At 47.6% G+C, this 7,418-nt stretch overlaps 1 long non-coding RNA gene across 4 annotated transcripts in view; it reads left to right on the top strand.

Moving 5' to 3' along the window:
• Positions 1–7,418, top strand: part of LOC112250834 — a 52,642-nt gene extending 45,224 nt beyond the window's left edge. For all 4 annotated transcript variants that reach the window (XR_002953578.2, XR_002953580.2, XR_002953577.1 and 1 more), the window contains one exon: positions 6,886–7,418. This is a non-coding gene — a long non-coding RNA (uncharacterized LOC112250834). The remainder of the gene's footprint in view (positions 1–6,885) is intronic.

Consider the following 7,418-nt stretch of genomic DNA (forward strand, 5'->3'; position numbering starts at 1 on the left):
AGCATGGAGGCGCTACCAGGAGACAGGACAGTACATCAGGAGACGTGGAGGAGGCCGTAGGAGGGCAACAACCCAGCAGCAGGACCGCTACCTCCGCCTTTGTGCAAGGAGAAGCAGGAGGAGCACTGCCAGAGCCCTGCAAAATGACCTCCAGCAGGCCACAAATGTGCATGTGTCTGCTCAAATGGTCAGAAACAGACTCCACGAGGGTGGTATGAGGGCCTGACGTCCACAGGTGGGGGTTGTGCTTACAGCCCAACACCGTGCAGGACGTTTGGCATTTGCCAGAGAACACCAAGATTGGCAAATTCACATGTGGCAGACGTGACAGAGTCTGGAGACGCCGTGGAGAACGTTCTGCTGCCTGCAACATCCTCCAGCATGACCGGTTTGGCGGTGGGTCAGTCATGGTGTGGGGTGGCATTCCTTTGGGGGGCCGCACAGCCTTCCATGTGCTCGCCAGAGGTAGCCTGACTGCTATTAGGTACCGAGATGAGATCCTCAGACCCCTTGTGAGACCATATGCTGGTGCGGTTGGCCCTGGGTTCCTCCTAATGCAATACAATGCTAGACCTCATGTGGCTGGAGTCTGTCAGCAGTTCCTGCAAGAGGAAAGCATTGATGCTATGGACTGGCCCGCCCGTTCCCCAGACCTGAATCCAATTGAGCACATCTGGGACATCATGTCTCGCTCCATCCACCAAAGCCACGTTGCACCACAGACTGTCCAGGAGTTGGCGGATGCTTTAGTCCAGGTCTGGGAGGAGATCCCTCAGGAGACCATCCGCCACCTCATCAGGAGCATGTCCAGGCGTTGTAGGGAGGTCATACAGGCACGTGGAGGCCACGAACACTACGGATTTTGACATTGACTTCATTTTGACTTGTTTTAAGGACATCACATCAAAGTTGGATCAGCCTGTTGTGTGGTTTTCCACTTTAATTTTGAGTGTGACTCCAAATCCAGACCTCCATGAGTTGATCAATTTGATATCTATTGATAATTTTTGTGTGATTTTGTTGTCAGCACATTCAACTATATAAAGAAAAAAGTATTTAATAAGAATATTTCATTCATTCAGATCTAGGATGTGTTATTTTAGTGTTCCCTTTATTTTTTTGAGCAGTGTATATATATATATATATATATTATATATATATATATTTAGGTGATGGATAGTGTGTGAGTTCTTCAGGTCTTATGCTGTATGCTGATGAAGGTCTGATTGTGTCTGTGGGTACATGTGTGTTCATATTGATGCGTGTTCCTTGTCCAGTGTTGTCCCTCAGTATATCTTACTGCAGAGTGCCCAGCTGGTGTCAGCCTCGCTGGCAGTAAAAGTGTCTTTGTTCAGTCTGTGTCTCTGTGCTATCGTGTGTCTGAGCTGTGTTTGCCTGTGCCCCAGTCTCCCCCATCTGCCACTGATGTCATTAGCGAAGAGGGAACATGGGCACATTGGGAGCCCGGCTTATTTGACAATCCCCAGCAACTGCCTCCTCTTCCTCACTGCAATATAAAGCCTGCATCCTCACCTCACCTCACCTTTTTTTTCTATTTCAATCATTGTGATTTTTTGCACGAGGACTTGGATGCTGCATTCTCAGCAGTGGCCAGCCTCTGCCAACGTAGCACAATCTCTATGTAAATGTATTCAGATTAATGTGTTGCCCAAAGACCATCAGCTCGGCTGGCTGCATGGACCAGGCTGAGGCTGGGAGGAAGGTGTTTCCACACTAGGGTAAAGCTGGCTGGGCTTGTGTTAGATTGCTGTTAATGCTAGCGGCTACGAGGTGGACCCCTGCCAAAAAGGCATAGAAACCCCTGTTAAACACTATGTTTATATTGGACTGTGATTTGCAAATGGGCCTTTGGCGTAGCAACCCTGTGTCACTCTGCTTTTTCATCAGGCACACAGCAGACAGCTACAGATAAAATCAGGGGGTCCTCACTCGGCGAGCGTAGGGAGACGGGGAGAGGGAGAGGAGGGAGGCGTGAGCATTTACATGTTTGTGGGGGCTCCTCTCTAGAGTGCAGTTTGGTATTCATATTGAGATAGTCCTGAGTGCATCAACACATCTCACATACAGTACACATACACTTTCCCTCTCTGCTATGCTTGCTGTTCTCCCCATCATCTCTACCGTTGTGAACTTCACTGTGAGCCAGTTCATTGTTATTCATTTCACTGTTATCCTGGCTGCCCTGTGAGACTGACTAAGACTCCGTTCAGCAGTCGTATTGTATAGGAGACAGGACTGTTGTTTCCACTGAAGGATGACATACCTCAGGTTGACGCTGGTGTTCCTATAATGTCTGCTGTACTGTAGGAGTTCCACAGTCCTGAGAGGACACGAGCCAGTGCTGACTGTATCACAGACAGTCACCGTGACTGCTGCTTGGCGAATGTCTTGGGTTTGATATCACAGATACTGTAAACCTCATCCCCACAGTAATCAGAAGGTCATTGTTGTATATATTTTGGTTACCTTTATTTTCACAGGGAGTCCCATTGAGACCAAGGTCTCTATTCACAAGGGAGCCCTGCATACAATATATTAAAAATGAAAATTACAAATATATTAAATAAAAACAATCACGTGACCTAAGAACCAGTACTATACGATGTGGCTGCTGGGGGATTTGAAATTATTTCTATTATGTTCAATAGGTAGATGTGGGAAAAACGGAAATCCTAAAGTTGTACTATGAGGCAGTCCACTGAGAGTAGTTTGCTTTTGATCGTGGTTAAGAGAATAATCTTAACATATTTTATACTTTCTTTCTAACTTTCTCGCTTACAACTTTACTTTCTTTTTTCACGCTCCTCTTTTGCCTCTTTCCTCTGTCCCCCCCTCACTCTCCTTCTGACACTTTCTCCCTATGGCTGCGGGGACATGGGCTGAAGTTTGCTTTGCTGAGTCCATAAAGAGGCATTTTAAAAAGCTGTGTTAAAGAGAGGAACAATGGTTAAATGAGCCCCCCTCGGTGAGGGGCTGGTTCCCATGGGGACTCAGCATGGGGCTCTATTGGCCCAGCTCTCCCTGGCCCCCATTCACCACTCAGTCATGGTCCCTTATGGCGGGAGGGAAAATCACACGATTCATGCGAAGTGTGATCCAATGACATGTATTTTTAATGAGGGCTTACGTCTTTGTTGGGATGGACTGGACGGACACACTACTCCAGGTTTCACCAGGTTTCTGTCAGTCAGGCCTGCCCAAACTCTCTCTCTACCCGTCTTGCTTCACTCTCTTGTTCACTCTCTCTATATTTCCTCTCTCCTCTCAGGCCCTCTGTGGCCTACCCGGACCAGAGACAAAGCTCCCACAGCCCAGGAGCAGCCTTAGAATAGCCTCAGTGAAAGGCTTTATGTTGCTCCTCTAAACCCACTGCTGGTAGTTACCATGATGATGTCATCAGACAACAGCCCTTTCTGCTGCTACAACAGTTTTAACAATGAAAATATTGATATGCATGAAAAAAAAGTAAGATTTGATCTAAATTGAATTTTGATACTTGAGGGATTAAATACAATTTACCAATCAACATTTTGAAATGAGACAACTTAAACTACATGACTAAAAGTATGTGGACACCTGCTCGTCGAACATCTCATTCCAAAGTCATGGTCATTAATATGGAGTTTGTCCCCCCTTTGCTGCTATAACAGCTTCCATTCTTCTGGAAAGGCTTTTCACTAGATGTTGGAACATTTCTGCTGGGACTTTCTTCCATTCAGTCACAAGAGCCTTAGTGAGATTGGCACTGATGTTGGGGGATTAGGCCTGGCTCGCAGTCGGTGTTCCAATTCATCCCAAAGGTGTTCGATAGGGTTCAGGTCAGGGCTCTGTGCAGTCCAGTCAAGTTCTTCCACACCGATCTCGACAAACATTTCTGTATGGACCTCACTTTGTGAACGGGGGCATTGTCATGCTGAAACAGGAATGGGCCTTACCCAAACTGCTGCCACAAATTTGGAAGCATAGAATCGTCTAGAACGTCATTGTTTGCTGTAGCTTTAAGATTTCCCTTCACTGGAACCAACCTGAACCATGAAAAACAGCCCCAGGCCATTATTTCTCCTCCACCAAACTTTACACTTGGCACTATGCATTCGGGCAGGTAGCCGTCGGACTGCCAGGTGCTGAAGCGTGATTCATCTCTCCAGAGAACACATTTCCACTGCTCCAGAGTCCAATGGCGGCGAACTTTACACCACTCCAGCCGATGCTTGCCATTGCGCATGGTGATCGAAGGCTTGTGTGTGACTGCTCGGCCATGGAAACCCATTTCATGATGCTCCCGATGAACAGTTATTGTGCTGACGTTGCTTCCAGAGGCAGTTTGGAACTTGGTAGTGAGTGTTGCAACCGAGGACAGACGATTTTTACACGCTACACGCTTCAGCACTCGGCAGTCCCGTTCTGTGAGCTTGTGTGGCCTACCACTTCGCGGCTGAGCCGTTGTTGCTCCTAGACGTTTCCACTTCACAATAACAGCACTTACAGTTGGCTCGGGACAGCTATAGCAGGGCAGAAATTTGACCAACTGACTTGTTGGAAATGTGGCATCCTATGACGGTGCCACGTTGAAAATCTTATACACTTGTCAGCAATTGGTATGTCTGAAATATCAGAATCCACTCATTTGAAGGGGTGTCCACATACTTTTGCATATATAGTGTATATAGTATTGGTGTACTGTAGAGTATATCAGAGTATTTTCCAGTCTCATTTTCAGTTTTTTTTTGTTGTTGTTGTTGTTGTAGGACCATACATTCTCTTTCAGAGGCATCCCACCATGTATCACACTTATGTGGACATTTCACATGTCATATGCTGTGTGTACATCTGGAGCAATATGTCAGCCCTATCTGTGTGGCATGTCCATGGCTGAGAACAGTCGTTAAACTGTCTGACCACATCACCACACTCAACCATCATCTAGCCCTCGTCCACACTGCAACAACCAGGCTCACACCACAGGCCCAAGGCCAACAGCCCAGCTGCACTCACACACATCCAGCATATGCCACTCTCTCCATCTGCAGAGCCTTTTTCACTGAGCCGGCTGCCTTTTTCTCAATGCACCCTTCTTCTCACGCGAGCCTCGCAACTAGCTTGTATTCATGGCTGTTGTGGGGATGCAGAATTAGTATGCAACAGAGCAGACAGGCCTTCTGTTCTAATGGGGCAGAGCAGAGCAGCAGTCTAACGGGGGGGTTGAACAATACGTTCCCCCCTCCAGCCCCTCAACCCCGGCCTGTCCCAAACCTTAATGGGACATCAGACAGACAGGCTGCACTGAGCATGGAGCCCAGCAAGCCCCCCCATCCAGCTCTTCAGCTCTGGCCTGTCCCAAACCTTAATGGGACATCAGATAGACAGGCTGCATTGAGCATAGAGCCGAGCAAGCCCCCCTCCTTCTCCCTCCCCCACCTCCCCCAAAATACACCTCCACCCCAACCCCTCTAGCTCCATAGATGCACCCTCAGCCTCAGCCACCACCCAGGGCTATTGAGGGGGTCCTAGACACCCTCCACCCCTCAGCCAAACTATGCATAAATTAGGCTGGTGTCTCCGTGCAGTCAGCAGGTTGAGGTGCGCCACACCGGCTGTCTCCCAAGCTGGTCCCTCCAACACCCCCATACTGCCTCTCCTCCCTCCCCTGCCCCCCTGTCTCTTCCTTCTCCCTCTCTCCCCTACCCCCACACCCCTGCCTCCCCTGCCACATATTTCCTCCCATGTCACCCCTGCCCCCTATCTCCCCTTCCTCCCCACCCCCAGTGTCTCCTCTATAGCCTCCACTGTATAATACCCTGATAAATCAGCCAGGCCTTCTGCTCCACCAGACCAGACCAGCTAGGTTATTGTTGATGTCTGTCTGGGATCTAGGATCTCCTGGTTGGGCTTTAATCACCGGCAGAGCCTCTTCTCCTCTCCAGACCCCCACAGATGTTCTGCTAATAAAAGGAGGTTTTGTGGTATTAACACCATCGGACTATTTTGGGTTGAGCTCAGCTCAGTTCCGTGTAAGTGCCTTGACCGTTTACTCGTTACGGGGAACGTATTGGTTATTTGGTTATTTTATAAAGATGCTCCGACAGGGTCTGGTGAGTTGGTGATATGATGTCCTGTATCTGTTTGGTCCTCTGGTCTCTTGTTGTCATTATGCTGAAAAACTATTTTTATACTGAAACTAGATATCTGGCAGTATGTTTCAATGGTGTTACATCAGCGTTACATCAGATAATTTATACCAAAGGTTAAGAGCCCAAATAGAACCCCCACATGCAGTCTCGTCATAGAGCAGAATGATAATTAGATGACTGTCCCAGACTCAGCATCCTCCCTCCATCCTCCTATGCAGCGTAAGCTATCGTGACATCAGTTTATGACCATGCAGGGACCAATGTCTAAGACGAGTGTGTGTGTGTGTTTGGGAGCAGAGATTTGGGTCATTGTGTTTGTGTTTGTGTCTGGATCCTATTCCCAGAGGTAATATTGGTCTGGGGGGGGGATTTGGGGTGGCCCTCCCCCTATAGGCTGCAGGCGCTGGGGGTCAGCCGGTGTGCCCAGACAGGCCCTACTCTGACCCTTGACTGTCTGCAAGCTCAGGGGTCACCCTCAACGCTGATACAGACGGCAAATAAACACACAGACACACACCCCCCCCAACCGGTAGTAAACAACAACACAGTGTGGCTGGGGAGTGAAGGAGACAGAGATACACCACACAAGACAGCGCCATCTAGGGCTAGGCTGACACTGCACGCGTGTACATGATCTAAGGTCAGATAGTGCTTCCTCATCTTTAACCTGTCAGACCTTGTAGATCCTTTCATTGTCCTAATCAGCCTTTTCTGTTGTCTTGTGTCTTCTCAGATGCTGAGGTTACAATGGAGATGCAGTGGAAGCATCAAGCATTATGTCCCGTGCAGACCAAACCAGACACACAGAGATGTAAAGCCGTTCTCTGTAATAAAGGTCAATACAAATACCCCACCACAGTCAAGAGGATTCAGTTCTCCAATCTACTGATTATCACCAAGTGTTTGTGTGGTCAGGTAAGTAGGAGTCTTAACAAGGGAAATGTACATGTATAAGTGGTGGTTGAAAAGTAATACATTTTTTTGAATAGTTTCATTAGGTCTTAATGAAAGATTTTGAAACCAATTTTAGGGGGATATTGGTTGAGATCCCAAGGGATCCTTTGCCCGTTTCTATTTCAGAGTAAAGTTTTTAAATGTAAAATCCTTGATTTGCTCAAGTCTTTGTATGTGTTTGCACTGCAGCTTCATTCTCTTACCTACAATTTTCATATCATTGATCGTAATAACTCTTTTTTATGTAAAAAATGAAAGACTGCTGCATGTTTTCAGTGTCTTGTGGTAACAAATACAAATAAAGTGAACGTA

This window comes from Oncorhynchus tshawytscha, linkage group LG05 (genome assembly GCF_018296145.1).
Source record: "Oncorhynchus tshawytscha isolate Ot180627B linkage group LG05, Otsh_v2.0, whole genome shotgun sequence".
In the NCBI taxonomy this organism is placed as follows: Eukaryota; Metazoa; Chordata; class Actinopteri; order Salmoniformes; family Salmonidae; genus Oncorhynchus; species Oncorhynchus tshawytscha.